Consider the following 18945-nt stretch of genomic DNA (forward strand, 5'->3'; position numbering starts at 1 on the left):
ATCTCCGAAGGACCCAGCATTAGAGAGCTTAACAGCCCCAGACCCCGCAGGCCGGGAGCGCTTCTGGGCGTCCTTCCGTGGGGTCCCATCACCTCCCTGATGGAGGCAGACTGGGTACCAGGACCCTGCGGTGAAGCCGACTGGGGAGAAGCTTCCTGCAGCCTCTCCAAGCACAGACGTCAGCGGCGAGGCTCAGACTTGGTGGATGTGCTCTGTCTCTGCACAGGCTTGTGTACGCGCAGCGGGGGACCCACGCAGGGGACCGGGGTGGGGAAGCACACAGGGGGAAAGTGTAGAGTGGATGCAAGTGGCGGTGGTGATGCTGGGGCAGTGCGAGCGGACAGTGGCTCTCCTGGAGTCTCCACCCCTCGGCGGGCTGGCGTGGGACCTGGGAACGGACAGTCCACGTGGAGGGGCAGCTACTCAGGGCTGCCCTGCCGGGGGGGCGGGCGGTGCTGTCAGGCGGGGGCTGCCTTCAGGGTGGAGTTGTAGCAGAGAAGTGGGGTCACCCCCCCTTGGAAGCTTTGAGAATGCGTATGAGGAGGGGGCTGCGAACGGAATCCGGAAAAGGTAAGGAGTGCCAGCTTGGTGGAGTTGGGTGCTGGCAGGGCTCTCCTTGGAGTCGTGGGAGCGTTCCCAGGAACATCCAGGGGATCGCCGCCAGGGCCCCAGTGGTCCCACAGGCCTCCTGAGGCTGGCTGTGCTGTGCTGAAGCCCGTATCAAGGGCCCTGGGGATGGCAGCAGAGGCCAGCATGGTTGAGGGTCCCCCGCACCCACCTCATCTCTGCAGGGACCACAGAACTGCACGCACAGTGGGTGTTCTTCACCTGCTCACAAAAGAGCCGGGTCATTGCATGCAGCAGGAAAGGCTTGACGGGGGGTGACGGGAGGAAGGGCAGGAGCAGAGATTTTCCATCTTGATGGTTTTGTTCAAGGCCAGCCCAGAAGCAGCTGACGTTGGCTTCATTTATCCAAAGGGCACGGCGAGTGACCCTCTACAACCCAGGGATCCTGAAATATTTAGAAGCTCTAATGTTTGGGTGGGAAGAGAACCTCTTTTGGATGAGAAGCTCAATTATTCAGGAAGGGAAAGCTCTCGTTGTCTGGGGCGTAGGGGGGGCACCTTCCTGCTGGGTTGGCGGGGTGCTGGGCGCGGGGCACCCTGCCTGGGACACTTGCCCTGCTCTGTGGGTGAGGCCTCTCCCACAGTGCTAGGCTCTGGGGGACTTTTCTCGTGGCCAAACTCTTCGTGAAAGTGGCACAACGGCCTATTTCTTCCAACAGCATCTCTGGTTCAGCCTAGGGTATGGTTCGAGGTTGCATCTCTTGTAAACCCCCCTTCAGCTGCTGTCAAGGGCTGGCACCCGAGTTCTTGAATTCAGGCTGATGTGGGTCCTGCTAGAGCCTGCTGTCACCTGCACATGTCAACAAATGTGTATGCAGGTGTGGAACAGCTGGATCTCTCTCCTTCTCTGGGAAGCGTGGTTTTCAGCAGCGTCAGGCTGGGAAGACAGACATTTCATTATCCCCGAAGTCCTGTGCAGGCAGTTGTCACACAGTGTTCCAGCAGCGGCCCACGGCCGGCACAGAACACTGCAAAGCTCCATCTAGCACAAGTGACCACGGGGAACGGGTTGAGAATCCTGCTGCGTTGTACACGTCTCCTAAGGGAAGAACATCAAGAAAGATGAGCTCGCCGCGGAACTGGCGAACTGTGTGGAAGGAGCGGGATCTGTAGAGCTCAGCAGCGGCGAGCTCCTGTCATGGCTTGGCCAGTTCGGGTCTCCCCCTGTAACTTATGAGGGTGCGGCGATGTTTTCCCAGATGTGGTCCCCGTGTACAAGGCAAAGAATCGCTTTGCACAAAGCCAGAAGGGATACATTGAAAGAATTGTCAGAAAAGAATAATACATAGGAAATGTTTGTGCTCGCATGCAAGGAAACTTTGTGGGGTATCTGTGGCTGCCAAAGTGACATCTGGCAGGATTAACTGGATCACCAGAGCCAGACAATGAGGACTGGGAAGGCAGCAATAACTGTGAGGCCTGGGCCCATGTGGGGGCAAGATTTTGAGAATGACCACTTAGGTGACAAAATGGGATTCCCACGAACCGCAGCTCTGGTTAGTTTCTGGTCTGGAACCAGATCCTCTCTCTGATGCAGACGTGGGAGGACGGAGCGGCAAGAGCTGCCCAGCTGCTCATCTGGGAACTCATCCTCCAAGGGACTCTGTCCCTCGTTCTCCTCCCGTACCTGGAGGCAGAAGTCAGCGGGCAGCACCTCTCACAGCACCCCCACGTACACCTGCTCAGACCACCTGCTCAAAGCTACTCTTTTGCCCAGCCCAGCATACCTGTTCCACCTGTCTGAAGACCCGCCGCACGTTTCCTCGAAGCACACCCCAGAGCTCTTCCTCACTCCAGCCACGCCTCAGCAACTCCTCTATCAGTACCGGGTATATGGACACGTCCTCCAGCCCCTGCGGGAACCTGTGTGGCCGCCAGCCAGCCAGCTATTGGGCCTCAGACCTGTTCCCTGGTCCTGAGTCAGAACCAAAGTCCTATGTGTCCAGGGTCCACTGAACCCCAGCCCTGGTCAGATATGGAAAATGGAGACTTGGAGAGAGTAAATGATTCACTCCTGCTCTTCAGCCTTCAGAGGAAGGCCCCAAAAGCGCCTCGACTATTCGTCAAAAGTCATTGAATTGTACTGTTAAGATCTATGCCTTTCACTGAATGCAATTTTTGCCTCCATTTATAAAGAGAAGAAAAGCTTTTTAAGAACTGGGTTGAGCCCCCTGCATGCACAGACCGAGCTGCAGGCAGAGAAGATGGTCAGCCCAGCCCAGACCTTGCTAAGAGTCTGCTCAGAGGCCGTGGGTCTGCTGGCACTGGATGGGCACAGATGCTGGGCAGGTGAGCGCTGTGTGGTGTTTTAGACAAATATGATGACCTAGAGTAGGGCCAAACAGACAGGAGAGCCCAGGAAGCAGACCCTGGGAGAGGGGAGATACCAGTTGGGCCAGCACACCTGAGGCTATGGTCAAGGCCATGAGGACCACAGTGTGGTGGGCACGGTCGCTGTGAAAGCCCCACTGCTGCCCAGCCAGCCCGAGATAAGCCACGGGGAAGCACTCACCGGCCAGCCCCGTCATAACCTCCGCCAATCCCGATGAACTTGCATCCAGTGACTGCCCTGATGTGGTCGAAGTGATCTGAAGAATGGGGAGTCAGCAGTGTGGGGCTTCCAGGGCAGGGGTGGGGGTGATGACTGGCCTCTGTTGATTCCCCTTTTTGCAGCCTGTAGGCCAAACCGGCCAGTTCCTTCATGGCCTGGCACCGAGAGTACCAACTCGAGGGCCCTGAGGTTTGATCTGAAGTGATCCCAGCTGGCTCTAGACTGGACTTCAGATTTGGAGTGGACCCCAGAGCCCCCTGTTTGGGCCATTTCCCACCCAAGATTCACCCTGCCTCCCAGTCTCCTTGAGAACCTGTGGGGGCTCCTTTCCCCGGGTGTGGAGGAAGAGAGAGGAACAAGAGTACAACTGATGAAGACCCCAGAGACCTAAGGAGCTGTCCAGTCCCTTGGCCAGAGGTAGAGGCAGTGCGCTTTAGGAGCCCCTGCAGAGGCACAGATGGGCAGCACCTGGGCTCTGTGTCTGACAGCCTCCCTGATACCCATCAGTATCGCAGTTTTGATTCAGTGGCTCCAGTTCCACATGGCACCAAGGTGCTGTGTACCGTCCAATATTGGGTTTTTGGGAGCTGTACCTATTGCCAACAGGTGGGTCAAACCACTGCGGCTCTTCTGAAGTCCTCCCCAAGTTTGGACCCAGCTTCAGCTCCAAATCAGAGTTTTCAGAGAGCCCAGGGTGAGGCTCACCTGCCACAGTAGGCACGTTGGCTAACGGGTTGCACTGCAGCACCCGCACGGACAAGGGAACCATCACGATGCCACCGTTCTTCTTCTGCAGGGGCGGACCGGTGGACAGTCAGCTTGGCCCCCAGCACGCCACCTGCCTGTTCACGCTCTCGGCCCCTGTGAGGAAGGTGTTGAGGTCAGAGTCGTCTCCTCTCTGGGTTTGTGTGAATGGAGGAGCCGCAGCCCTGGTCTGGGTGGTGTCTTGGCCCTGGGTTGCCGGGTTTGGAGGAGTATCTTACCACCTAGACCCCCACCTAGGGCTCAAGAGTTCAGGGGCTGTGGACCGTGGGTTTTGGGGGCAGAAGATATTTAACCTGGGGTGTGAGGAAATTGAGGGAGAAGAGGCTCAGGTTCAAGGGCTCCCGGTTTGAACCTCTTGCTTTAGGTTTGAGGGCCAGGGCAGTCTCTCACCAGAAGCTGCAGGATATCATCAGGAACATTCCGAGTGTTCTTGCACACACCCCGGGCAGCTGAGTGGGAGAAGATGACAGGTGCCTGTGACACTTCTAGGGCTCGCCGTGCCACAGCATCGAGACGTGGGACAAGTCCCCCATCATGCCCAGGAGGTTCATTTCTGCCACCACCCTCTGCAGGGACAGGATGGGGAGAGGGCATCAGGGCTGCATTTACCTTGTGTGCATTTATCTGTAGGGAACAGGCGGGGCTGTACATTCATGTGGGGCAGGGTATGGAACCCGGGTCCTTACCTCGCCCAAGCCGGTCAGCCGACTGACATTGCTGTAGAAGGGGTGGATACCCTTTGCTGAGCTCTGTGCCCTGCAGGATGGCCAGGAGGCAGTCTGACTGGTGGCCATGACTTGGCTACAAGAGCCTAGAAAGAGGTTCTGTCGAACCGTCTACACCTGCAACTCCCTGGTGCGAGAGGAGGGACCCAAACTGGGCTGTGCCTGGCAGTAGGAGGGCCCTTCTGGGGATTCAGTCTTGTTCTGCAAACCTCCATTCCCCTCCCCACCCCAGGTTCAGGGCCGGATCCCAGGGGTAAACTTGCTTTGGGCCCCAGCGTAATCTTGGGCAGATCCCTGCCTCACTGGGCCCTTACCATCTGCACTGCGCTCACCAGGGCGTGTTCCAGGTGTGGGTGAGTGTCACGTAGTGCACACCCAGCGCACAGAAGGTATGCAAGATGGAGAGGCTACTGTCCAGTGAGTGGCCGCCCTCCACACCAATGAGGCAAGCCAACTTCCGGGTATTGTTGAGAGCTGGGGGGCAGGTAGATCAGATGATCATTTTCAGAGGCAGGGGTAGCTTACTGAAGTCTGTAGCACCTACCACCACCAGTCTGTTTAACCTTTTTGTTTTGTTTTTGGCCGTGCCGCGCAGCATGAGGGCTCTTAGTTCCCCCACCGGGGCTCAAACCCGAGCCCCCTGCCGTGGAAGCGTGGAGTCTTAACCTCTGTACTACCAGGGAAGTCCCCCGTCTACCTTTAACTGAGGTCACAAGCTCCAGCTCAGAATAGGAGGCACACATGAGGCGGATGAGGTCGATTTGCTCCAGGGTGAGGCGCACAGCATCCCGTTCGTGGGTCTGGCATGGGACGTACGGTGAGCAGAACTGAGGGAAGGCCAGGGCTTGGTTTGGGCTTTGGAACTCCTTGGGCTTCTCATAGCCTCCTCAGCTGGCACAGCACTCACTGTGCCCAGAAGTCACATGGAATGCGTTGCTGTTTCTGTGGTACTTGGATGCCCGTCAGGTTGGCTCACTGTGACGCCTGTAGCCCCCAGCATCCATGGCATGGCACTTTCTAGGCCACTATGGTAACTTAGTTCCAATGTGACTAACCTGTGGTCTCTGAGGCCCCCAAACTGCCCCACATTCCCCAGCAGCCATGGTGGCGCCTTGTGTGTCCCTTTGGTACCTGGGCACCCACGAGACCGTCTTTCAGCCTGTCCAAGCTGGTCTGGCCATGGCTGAAATTGCACAGATTAACATCCTGTATCCCATTGTGGTAAAACTGCCTCAGGACCAGGGGCATGTCGTTGTGGCTTCAGGGAGGTCAAGGCAAATGGGTGGGCTCCTTAGGTCTTGGGATCAGGCAGGACGCATTGCCTGGCCTGGGCCAGCCGGGGGGTCCCCCACCTCACACTGTCACACAGACTATACTAGGAGCAGCTGAGGCCTGGGCTGAGGGCTTCCCACCAGGGAGGGGATGACAGAGAAGGGGAAGGGCATCCATAGATGATGGAGAGGACATCCAGGGGTGGTGTGAGGGAGCCTCCCCACTAGCTCTGCATGCTCCGGACCTCCTCCCCTGCCCAGGGCCAGGCTAGGCCCCCACCGGCCCCCACCAGCCCGCACACACTGCAGCCCCCCGTCCACAAGCGGGAAGTCCCACCTCAGGGCCCGCGTGCGCTCCCGCGGACTTGGGGTGCTGGAGGTGCCCGGCGTGGTCTGGACGCGGGTTCCCGGCCGCAGCAGCAGACACAGCAGCAGCAGCAGACGCAGCAGAGGCCGCTGGCGGAGCGCGCGGGGACCTTCGAGGCCCCCGGGCCGCAAGCTGCGCAGGGCCAGGCAGGTGGGCAGAGGCGGGTCTGAGAGGGGCGGGCGATGGGGTTCTGCCCGTCGACACAGGCCACCCAGCGGCGCGGCCTCGCGAGGGGGGCGGGGTGAGGGAGGGGATACAGAGTCACAGGGCCCTGCGAGCCATGTGCGGAGAGCCGCGATCCGAGAAGTCCGGCAGCCCCGGGGCGGCACTGCCCTCCCGCCCCCTGCGCAGAGGCAGCTCCCGCGGGCTAAGCTGGCCTCTGCTGAGAGCCCACTCGCCTCCCGTCGCGGGTTCCCTCCGCCCCTGCGCCTCTTCCCACTCCCGCTGCTCCGAGGGGGCGCCCTAGGTTGCTCTCCCCCGCCTCTCACCTTCCTGGCCAAGCTGGGCTGCTTCTCTCAGAGGGCCACCTTCAGCCCCAGGCCTCCCGGGAGCACACCTTGTCCCCATCTGCCTGCAGCCGGCCCCGCGCACTCCGAGGGCTGCGTGCGAGCGTCTCTGCGGCCACAGGTGCTCTGGGCTCCCGGTGTCCCGGTACGGGGCCATGTGGGCTGGTGTGGGGGAAGAGAGAGTTTCTGGAAATGGGGGGGGTAACCTTGTGAGCTCTGGATACAGGAACGGGCCCTCTGCCCCCAACCTTCTCTCTCCACCTACTTGACTCCCCAGCCTGCATGACCATTCTCTGGGGACTTCAACCAGCACCCGGGAACTCTCAGGAACCCCCCCCCCCCACTTCTGTCAGCCAGCCTCAGGAAAGAGCGCCCTCAGGAGCTGCTACACCTCCCCAGGGCCTGAAGAGAGGGACTTTTGGGATGTGAACTGAACACCTTCTGGGGAGAGTCAACGACCCTTTTCCTCAACAGAGCAGGAACCCAGTCAGTAGGCTATTTGAGTGGAAGGAAATGAAGTCATTTCCATGGCAGCAGAGCCCCCATCGCAGCAACCTTCCTCCCAGAGCTGCTGGCCGACCTTCTGGCCAGGATCCCTCCTACCTCAGCATGGAAGGCCTGGCCTCGTGGACAAGTATAGGTTCTGAGGAAAGACCTGACACTTGGGTTCTGCTGCTACACTTGCCTTATCTAGTGGCCCTTGTGGTTCTAGCTTTCCCAGAAACCTCAAGGGCTAAGTGCCTGTGCTTGCTCAGAGGCCGCACGCCATTCCCCATTGCCAGCCTCAGGCCCTCCCCTTAGCTGCCTCATCTGGGGACCCCCTCCCCCAACACACAGAGACACACACACACACACACACACACACACCTAGAGGGGATGTGCCTTCTCACAGAAGCTCAACCACTGAGATGCTTTAGGGACTGTGCCCAAACTCCTTCATCCCCAGCCTCTCAAGGTTTTGCTCTGATCCCTGGCACCCCCTGGAGCTGTTCCACCTTTGGAAGCTTTCCTGGGTAGCAGGAGTGCCTAGCACAGGGGTAGTGACCTAAGTGTGAGCACTGGCGACCCTAGAAATCTGTTACAGAAAAACATTGAGCAGTAAGGGACCCCCCTGGGGACAGAAAGGGCTGGGAATAAAGGAGCATGTGAACCTCGGGGCAGGGTGCGTGCTGCTTGACTCTCCATCCTGTTCTTGCTTCAGGGAGCAGGTCTTCCTGGGTCTCTCTATCTTGCCTCCTGAGACCCCAGGCAGGAGGCTCTTTGGGAAGCCACAGATTGCTGCTTTCAGTTTCAAAAAACCCAGCTCCCCCCTGGTTTGTGGTGGTGGCCGCTGACAATGGCTCAGAGCAGGAGCCCATGTGGTAGACTGCTAAGGCTTCTCTGCACCCTGTCTCTGCTCCTGCATCCTCCTCGGCTCGCAGAGTGCAGACTTTTCTGTCTTCAGCTGACAAAGGGGCCCCTGAGGATTGAGCAGAGGAACGTCACGTTTTCCTCCAGGCCAGCTTCAGCCCTGGGATGTTCAGGGCAGACTCTCATTTCAAACGTCAGTTTCTGAGGCTCCTTGCTAATGGCCATTTAGTGTGGAAGGAGGCTCCTGGCTGAGGAAGGCTCACACAGAACGACGCAGGTTGTGATCTGTGGCAGTGGGCAGTGGGGGGACGGGGTGGGTCACTGCAGGAAGAGGCATTCGCTGCCTTAGGCAGTTACACCATGGCCCTCTCTTCAGAATGGCTCAGCCAGCAAGATTCTGTGGGGTCTACCTCCTGGCACCATGCTCCGACCGCCGGATTTTGGGTCTGGGGCAACCCAGGTCTTCGTCTGACTCTTCCGGAGCGTGCTTTCTCTTGGGAGCACGTCCGGGGACTGGCTTCTCTGCTTCCACCTTTGCTGGCGTGGCCAAAGGAACTGCTGCTGCAAAGAAAATCAGAACTGATTAGTCACTTCTGCTGTACACAGTCTCCTGCCAGAATTTCCCTCTCATGTCTCTCCCAGTTTCTGGCTGAAGACCTTTAATCTACTTGACATCCAAAACACAGCCTTGGCCCATCGCCTCTATGAGTCCCTAGAGAAGGGACACTGGCTCTAAAAGTGTTTTGTGGAGGAGAGCAGGGGGAGAGCAGAGGTACTCTGCCTGGCCCCTCACACCTGGGCCTCCCCACCCATGCCCTAGTCTAGCAGACACACCACGTGGGGCATGCCGGTGGGCTGGCACAGCCTCAGGGGCCTCAGGAGGGCAAGAGAGACCCACATTCTGAGATTGGCTTGAGAGGCAAGATTAACGTAAGAGACAGCTAGGTTGTATGGCACTGACCCTAAGAGGCAGAGATTTGTGTGGACTGGGGAATCAGGGAAGGCTCCTTGGCAGTGGGCCTGAAGGACAAGGGAGATTTGGACCCATGGGGAAGAGAGGGAAGACATTCCAGTTTGGAAGAATAAAAGCAAAGACACACTCTCCTCGACCTTGTCCTGCCCCAAATATAAATTCATAGAACCCTCACATTTTCACAACGGAGGACTGAAGAAAACCAAGAGGTGACGGGGCCTAGCCAGTGTTACACAGGCAGTGGAGAGGTGTTCTGCTCAATGGTTAGGTTCATGTTGGGGATCCGGATTTACAGCTGATAGGAATGTGAGGACAAGCTCATGCCATTTCAAACATTTCCAAGTGATACTGAGAGAGATGTTAAAGGTGCAAAATGAGGGTGCTGAATGACCTCACAAAGTGGGAATGGTGGGCCCATTTTCATATGAAATTCAAAACAAGTTCATGACCAAAGGACATAATACAAAATGACAACATAATCATTACATTCCCCTCTCCCCTAGAAGTAAAAATCATTATAATCCTCCCTCTCTCCACCATGAAAGGATGAGATAAAGGCTCAGCAGCAGCCCCCGTGAAACACAGGGTCACCACTGTGAAGAGGTGTTACTAAGACGATTTGGTCCGACTCAGAGAAGGAAAGAGACAACTCTGCCCTTAGCCTTATCAGGCCCACAGGAAGGAAGCACACTGGGGGCAGCCTTTGAGAGTGTGGCAATGCGAGAGAACCTTCTTTAGGAGGGGACTCCCTGTTGCCGACCTTGAAAAAGCAAGGATGGGACATTCGTTTACTGGGGCTGTTGCAGAGGGGATGTGCCCAGGAGGTAGAGACTGCTTGGACTACTATTTTAGAGGTTGGGCCCCCCTGGTTGAGAACCACAGCACCTTGTATTCCTAAACTGCTTGAATCAGCGGGTGCACGTCAGGACAGACGAAGTCAGGCCTCATTGGAGCAGACTGCCTTTGGGAGTGGTAGAAGGTAAAATGGGAAGGGGAATGCTCTGGAGGAGGTTTGTCATGGCAGGTGGGCCAGCACGAGACCATCCAGATTCTCCAAGGCTCCAGAGATGACTTGGCTGGGAGTATCCCTCTGATGTGGTGCGGGGACTCCTACCTTAACAGGACCTGGCTGGGCATCTGCGGGAGGCAGAATAAATGGCTTATTAACTTAAGAGAGCGAGAGACTCACCTGGGGGGTTCCACAAAACCACTTCAAAAGACTTGTACCTGGATTCTTGAGCCAACCCTCAGAAAACTTATCTAGATCTGGAGTAGGGCTCAGGAAGCTGCACTTTTAATAAGCTTCCTGGGCAGTCCCACCACAGTGGTCCATGGATAGAGAGACCAAATTATTGTGTATTCTCGGTTGCTTTTGGGAGTCAAAGTGGGCAATGTGAAAAACTGCAGCAGGCATACGTATAAACAGGGAATATTCAAGGCAAACAGAGGTGTAGAGTCATTCTATGCATGAATCAGATTTGAGAAAAGCTAGCCTGGTGGTTAAAGAACACAACCCTTGGGACGGAGAGACCAGATTCCGTCCTACTTACTTGTGTGATTTTGACCAAGTTCTTTTATCCTTCTGACTGCTCCTTCATATGGAAAAGAGCTATGGCTGTACATTTAGCACAATATTCTCTTTGGGCAAAGGTTGCTCTGGGTCCATTTGTGTTCTCTGCAACTTAATCCTTTCCGGTGTGCAAGCATTTTTAAGTTGTTTGGTGAAGTATTACATTTGACTTTCAACTGTTCATTACTTTGGGCAAAGCTTATATAATGCTGCAGAGACTAGAACCTATGCAGAGATAGTGAGAGGATGTGATAAGGTTATTCTGCCAGTTTATAAAAAAGTTTAACCTTTTCTCCTCTTCCTCCTCCTGCCACCAAGAGATGAGAAAGAAGGCAGAGCCTGGAAATGCACACCAAGCAATACTTCTGTGTCAGTTTGCCTTTTATTCCTCTGCCAGTACTTCCCAGAGAGATTTCACCAAAAGTGCCTAAGCTTGCCATGGCCATTGTTGTGAAGAACATTTCTCTCTATTGCTAGTCACATCCCCTTTTCCTTCTCCTGGGCGCTTAATGGATGTTTGGGGACAGGAAATAAAATTTAAACTAAAACATCAAAAAAAAGAAAGAAAGATGAGCTCAAGTAGGCGTTATTGTGGTCCAGATAAGGTTTGGTTCATTGATTCCCTCGATTAGCATTTATCCCCCTTTGTGCCAGGCAGGTGGGGAGAGAGAGAAATGTCTTCAAAGAGTCTGTGGTTGTATGGGGGAGGGAGCTGTGGAAATCTGTCATTTAGAAACAGCATGGAAGTGCTAGGGAAAAATTGTTTTGTTCATTTATCACTCACTCATCCGTTCACTCATAGCAACTACAAAGGATTTCACGCGGAGGAACTGGATGCCCTGAACTTGACATTCTCGTGGGGGAAACAACAATGTAAAGCACCAGCAGTGGTAAGTCACCAGTAGTGATTTCAAGCCAGAAGGAACCACTCACCAATGAAGAGAGGCACAGGGTGAGCAGTGACTTGCAGAAAGGAGGGGGTATTCATTCCAACTGCTGAGTTCAAGTTCATCTGGGTTGTTGTGTGGTTCGTGCTTACTGCATCTGTTTTTGGAACGTGGCGCCACCCTCCAAGAAGGGTGAGGATGATCACCCTTCTTTCCTCCTGCTGTGCCCCTGGGTCACCCAGCGAGTGTGTGCAGGGATGATCTGCTCTGTACTGGCTTTTCAGTCCCACTCCCGGGAGAAGAGAGACGAAGCTGTGTCTCCACCGCAGCTTGGCCTGATTCAGTCACTGGGTGAAAGGTGGGAAGAAGGTCAAGTTCATGAGAACTGATACACTGAAGAGTCATTTAGGTCTGAAGTACCAGTTCTGGTTGCTGGTGAGTTGCTAAATCCAGGGACCTGAATGTAATTCCTCCAGAGCCACTGAGACATCACTTCCAGGCCCATGGCAGGCTGTAGGGGTGCTGACTTTTCTCAGTGCTAAGGAGCAGCCATCTTCCACTGAGAGAGGACTCTGTGTCTGCAGGAGCAGAACCACACCAGGCACCGAAGAAGGTTCTGCATCCCAGCATCTCCCAACACAGTGATAGATACACGGGCAGAAGATGCGATAGGGCATTCACAATAGAACAGAAGCTTATCCCCAATAAATATGGAAAGATGTTCAACTTCACTACCTAACAAAGAAATGCAAGTTATAAATCTATTTTTTTTTTTTTTTTTTTGCTCATCTAATTGGTAGAAAGTTTTAAGAATGCACAAAATTTGCTGCTAAGGATGTAAGGAAAAGGCCGTTTTCATCTATTGCTGCTAATGGGGATGGAAATGGGTGCGAACCCTCTGGAGGGTAATTTGGCAATTTGTGTATCAACAGCCTTAAAATGTTCATACACTTTGCGCCAGTAATTTTGCTTTTAGGATCTTATCCTAAGGTGAAAGTCAAATTTATGTATAAGACCTAAGTTCAAGAATATTCATCTCAGCCAGTAGTGTAATAGGCAAAATATTAGAAGCTACCTAAAAATCCCACAATAGGGGGTTGGTTAAATAACTGATGGCCCAACTTAAGAATGGAAAATAAAGACGCAGACGTAGAAAATGGACTTGAGGACACGGGGAAGGGGAAGGGGAAGCTGGGACGAAGTGAGAGAGTGGCATGGACTTATATATACTACCAAATGTAAAATAGGTAGCTAGTGGGAAGCAGCCGCGTAGCACAGGGAGATCAGCTCGGTGCTTTGTGACCACCTAGAGGGGTGGGATAGGGAGGGTGGGAGGGAGACGCAAGAGGGAGGAGATATGGGGATATATGTGTATGTATAGCTGATTCACTTTGTTATAAAGCAGAAACTAACACACCATTGTAAAGCAATTATACTCCAATAAAGACTTTTTTTTTAAAAAAAAGGATGGAAAACAGTTCATTCATTAAAAATGATTTTCTCCAAGAATATTTAATGGTGGGAAGATGTAGTGTAAAAACAGGGCACAAAATACTAGATGGAGTATTTCATTTTGTTAAAATTTTAATAATACAAGTGCAGAAAAAGTGATTAAAATAACAGTACTGATTTGACTACGGGACATTTTTTTCTTTAAATTTTTCTGTATTTGGTGTTATAAAGCATCATATATCCTCTCTGAGTCTCAGTTTATGTTCTGTGAAGTGGGACTCATCACATCTACACTGCAGTGCGCTCGGGCAGAGCAGCACAATATTTGAAAGTGCCCTTGACAATGACCAGCCCATTGTAATACTCCAGGAATGGTTATAATATCATTGCCAATGACACACCCATAGTCCGGATATTATCCGTAACGATTACTAAGGTTGTTTATCTCCCTCCAATTTTACTAAGAAAAGGATTAATTGAAGACTCTAACTCATTTTTACTGAGATTCTTTTTTTTTTTTTTTTTTCAAAATACTAATTGTAAAGTCTGCAGTGGGTATATAGGTGTTCAGCTTTTTTCCAGATTTTATGTTTTTGGTTTTTTTTTTTTAATTTTTTATTTATTATTTATTTATTATTTTTATTTTTGCCTGTGTTGGGTCTTCGTTTCTGTGTGAGGGCTTTCTCCGGTTGCGGCGAGTGGGGGCCACTCTTCATCGCGGTGCGCGGGCCTGTCACTATCGCGGCCTCTATTGTTGCGGAGCAGAGGCTCCAGATGCTCAGGCTCAGTAGTTGTGGCTCACGGGCCCAGTTGCTCCGCGGCATGTGGGATCTTCCCAGACCAGGGCTCGAACCCGTGTCCCCTGCATTGGCAGGCAGATTCTCAACCACTGCGCCACCAAGGAAGCCCCTTTACTGAGGCTCTTAATACTCACCTTCCTCACAAGGGTGGACAAAACTCTCAGCTTTTTGTATTGAGTGCAAATGTCTCTATTCTTGCCATTTCAGAGTCCTCCTCACTCAAAATCTAGGTTTTGTCGATCTTTAGTACCCTGTCTCTCGTCTTATCTCAGATTATTCTGTGGTAAGATGGTGCAAACTATGTATTTACTAACTGGAGAGAATTCAAGTCCCCGGAGCTGTTGTAGCTGAAAATTCTGTTTTAAGTGGAGTCATTTTCTGTGCTTTCCTTTCATGCTGTCTGCAAAATGCCTGTTTCTGTCCTCCTTGAGATCCAGGTTTACAGCGCTCTCCTTTTTCTCATTCTGGGGTCTCTATGTTTGTGGCATCTCTGAGGGCCCATGTTCTGTTGAGGCTAAATTTGATACCTGGGGGGGGGGGGGAAGCAACTTCCAGATGGGTCAGCCTAGGAAAGGATCCCCCATTGTGTAGAAATTTAAAAACAGGCAAAATACCTGTCCTATCAGACACTATGATTTGCCCCCTCTGTCTGACGCAGCCCAGAGCTTCGTCATTTAATTCACACCTATCTACTGTGAAGGCCCAGCCAACAAGATCATTTTGGAGCCCTGAGTGGGTGCCCAGAATGGATGGGAGGGCTGAGGTAACCAGAACTCTGCCTTTTTTATGGACAGGTGTTAGGGCATCTTCTTTTCAAAGTGACACATTCCCAACCCATCCAACTCACATAGAGGAAAAAAACCACTGTCACCAGCCAAAGGGAGAAAAACATGGGGCTGCAGAGGAAGAGGGATCTTGTGGGGACTCTTGTATTATTCATCCACGTGCAAGTATGAGCTCCAGATTTGATAAGACATGCAGTCTGATCAAAAGTCATGCAATTAATGATTTCTTTCGAAAATCAAAGAACTCTTTGATTCTTCATTTTAATGTAACTTTGACCTCTTTTCTTTCCATGTCATGAAAGAGGCCTTGACTAAGCTAAACATGCTCTCTCTCCGTGCCTGCAATGTAGCAGAAAGCATCCTCAGTTACTTTCACAGGCAGTGGAGAACTCCTTAATTTTTCTCTGATGACAAGAGCTCCCTTTGAGCCTGGGCCAGAGGTGAGCAAGATTCTGATTCTGGAAAGATGTAGAAAAATGAAGTTCCTTTTGCCAGAGGTTCTGGGTGAGCGTTGTTGATGTGTGACTGTTAGCAGTCTCGCCCTCCTTCCACCTATTCTTCCTTTTCTGCATGGTGGACTGTCCTTTAGTTTTGGGGGTACAGTATCGGGGAAAAAAGGAAGGGGAGGCTAGAGGTAAGTAGGCTAGTGGTGGGGATTTTGTGCAAGAGTATTTGAAGAAGGAAGTGTGGGAGCAAGTGCTGTGGTAAGACGGGAAAGGGAGAATTAAAAGAAAAAAATCTGTGATCCATAAATCCCCTTCACAGACTCTAAGCAAAGTACTTAAATTATTTTACAATTACTTTTTGGTTACTACTCTGCAGTATAAAAAACAATAAGTTCACTTTTTATCGTATCCCCATGTCATTAGCATCATTTTAAAGACGTGTCTTAATGGCTGTATCGTGTACCATCCTTTATTTAACCAGCTCCCTTTTTTGGACAGTTAATTCAGTTATTTTGTTGTTTATAAATATCTATCTATATATCTATATATATATGATGGATATTTTTGTTTGTAATTCTGATTATGTCATTTTGTCAGTCAGGATAATGGATGGTAGCTGTACTAACAAACAACCTAAAACCTCAGTGGCTTAGCAGGTGTTGACTGAAAAAAATGCACAACTAAAAGTTGAGAATCATCTTTTTTTTGGTGGACTTGCTGAGGACTTAAGCCCGGGAGGAAGTGTCAGATCGCTCTGAGAGATTGCGCTGAAGAGGGAAGGGAGGAACCAGGACATATAGGAGTTTTGCAAAAACAAAACAAAACAAAACAAAACATAAAACGCCAAAACAACCAGGTAGTTGGAACATCAAAAGATTACTGTTAATTAAAGAAAAACCAGACATCTCAAGTTAATGAATTTAACTTTTTTCTATGTATGGGAAGAGGCAGTAGTCTGGGCTCATTGGAATCCTTCCTTTGATGTGCATTTGAACTATCTAGAGCCAGCATCCTGCTTTTCTCCATCCTGAATCCCCTCCGGGTGCACCATCGGGGATGGCTGCCATGGCTGATGATGGCTTGATGGCTGCAACACTCTGTTGACTGATAGGGCAGGCGACATTCTTCATCCATACAGGTTCAAGCTTTATTTCTTGCTCGATTTACTGGCTAGGGTTGGAGTGGGAGACTCTGTTCTTTGCAGATGTGAGGGACTCAGGGTCCTTCAACATTGTGGCGTCACCTTCCTCAGGTCCTCAGAGCCCCGCGCTGGAAGCAGGGAGCTTGGAGAAGGCACGCACGCTCTTGGCCTCTTCTGCCCAGAGAGGACAGAGCCACTTCTGCGCATGGTCCACTGGTCAGGGCTCGTCCCAGGGCCCCACCCAGAGGCAAGGGGGCTGTCGAAGGGAATCTGGATGCAGCAAAGAGAAAGGACCAATGGGTATTGATTAACAACTAGCCAAGGTCCTACCTACCTACCAATTCACTGTCAGATCTTTAGAATACAAAGGGTTACATTCCTGCAATCCTCCTCTAATTCGAGACAACTCTCCATTCATATTCTCTTTTGCTTAGAGCAACCTTGAGCTGGGTCTTCCCAGGCTCTTCTTTCTACCCCTACAGGCTGTGGTCTCCTCGGAAGCTTTGGTGGGATGCAGGCACCATCCGGGAGAAGGCGCCTCGGAACTCACACGCCCGCGTTGCCCAGGACCCCAATTCCTTCCACCTCTCGGATGCTGCTTTCTTTCCCCAGGGACAGAGCCAAGCTGTAATTGACTCCTTGGGTATTTCAAAGTCCCTGATCCCAAGACTGAAGGATGACTCCCTGCTGTTGTGAAAGGTTACCAAATTATCAGGACTTCTGATTGGGAGGGACAGTGGGAAGAGGGGAGGTGGTGTCAGGGGAAAGCCACTGACGTTTCAAACTCAACTGGCGACTCCAGCCCCTGGTAATGGCTTTAGTAACTTCACAGCTGATCCCTGTGATTGAGCATCAGGACCATTGAATGCTAATTGAGTTGAAAAGCTTCCCCCTCATGTGCTAAAACTCTCAGGCAGTAAAAGGCTTCTGACCGTGTCTGGAGTTGCGTGCTGGGGACAATGTGGTGGGTTGCCTCTGGCTACACTTAACTGCTGTTCGTCTTCCCGGCTTGACGGGGTAGGGTTGCTGTACATACACAGACTTTAAAATTATTTTTAAATTATTTTAAATTTTTTTGAACTGAAGAATGGTTGATTTACATTGTTGGTGGTTTCAGGTGTACAGCAAAGTGATTCAGTTATGCATACACACGTACATACGTATACATACATACATATATATATTCTTTTCCAGATTCTTTTTCATTATCGTTTATTGCAAGATATTGAGTAATATTGAGCACAGTAATACTGTGCTCTACAGTAGGACCCTGTTGTTCATCTATTTTACATATATCATATATCTGTGTGTCTCTGTTAATCCCACACTCCTAATTTATCCCTCCCCTCACCCTTTCCCCTTTGGTAACCGGAATTTTGTTTTCTGTGTCTGTGGGTCTATTTCTCAAACAGACTTCTTTTTTTTTTTTTAAGCAGATTGCACCTTGCTGTGGCTGGATCAATACTCTGGAGTGAGCTGTTTGCCCTCAAAACTACTGGGGCCGCAGCAATGGAGCTGCAGGATCCCAACGGGGTCCTGACGTCCATCTGCTCTGTTTTTTCCAGATACGCTGAATCGACAGTCCTGAGTTTTGAAGTTTTCCTGGAGGGGACTTGAGGGGATTTCTCCAGGATCGATGGAACTCCTTTTGTGGTGCTTCAGTGCTTCCACCATGAAGCGCTCATTTCCCTATGCATGTCCCCCCGCCCCACCCCACTGTTTCCTTTACTCTCTCTCCTCCCACCCCCAATACCCAGAAGAAGATCTAGGAATCAGGTCCAAACATAAGATCTTTGGAGAATCCTTGTGTGTGTTTTTTTTAATTTTTATTGGCGTATAGTTGATTTACAATGTTGTGTTAGTTCCGGGTGTACAGCAAAGTGAATCAGTTATACATATACATATAATCCACTCTTTTTTAGATTATTTTCCCATACAGGTCATTACAGAGTACTGAGTAGAGTTCCCTGTGCTATACAGTAGGTCCTGATTAGTAATCTAGTTTATAGGTAGTGTTGTGTATATGTCAATCCCAATCTCCCAATTTATCCCTCTCCCCTCCCCACTTTCCCCCCCTGGTAACCATAAGTTTGTTTTCTACAGCTGTGACTCTATTTCGAATCCTTGTGTTTTACTCTAGTCCTGAAACTAGATAAAGCCTAGCCATCAATAAACAGGTGAGGAAGTAGAGCCAGGCATTGGTTGAGTGTTGATGTTTCTGGTACAAGCTGACTCTCCGCTCATCATCCCACACCTTCATCAGCCATCATCATGCTGTCTGTCACCTCCTCTTCTCTGAAGAAGGCCCGGGCCATCTTTTGAAAATACAAAGCCCAGCACTGAGACCCTCCCAACTGAGAGAACAGGAAGGGCCAGGGCTGCTGAGGTGCTCCCTGAACCCCACTCAGGGGATCTGTGTTGTTCCCACCTGGGTGTATTGCGTGGACCCCTAAAATTCCTCCAAACCTCTGCCTCTGGGCTTCCAGATTGCCCCTGAAAGAAATGAACAATAATCATAATACCCACCACTTACTGACCGCTGGTATCTTGAGGGCTGCCTTGCCATTGGACAACATTTGTTGAGCTCCTACTGTTTGCCAGACAGTGGGTACATGCTTTATGTGTGTTTAGCCCTTCTGACAACACTGTGATTTAGGACCTGTTAATATGTCTATTTTGCTGAAAAGGAAACTGAGGTTCAGAGTGGTTAAGTAACAAGGAAAAGTCCAT

General features: G+C 51.4%; 1 pseudogene; it reads right to left on the minus strand.

The window, feature by feature from the left end:
* Nucleotides 1–458: 458 nt before the first annotated feature.
* LOC137755877 (dipeptidase 2-like) lies at nt 459–18530 on the minus strand (annotated as a pseudogene).
* Between the last annotated feature and the right edge of the window lie 415 nt (nt 18531–18945).

Source organism: Eschrichtius robustus, chromosome 21, assembly GCF_028021215.1.
Source record: "Eschrichtius robustus isolate mEscRob2 chromosome 21, mEscRob2.pri, whole genome shotgun sequence".
NCBI classification, from domain to species: Eukaryota; Metazoa; Chordata; class Mammalia; order Artiodactyla; family Eschrichtiidae; genus Eschrichtius; species Eschrichtius robustus.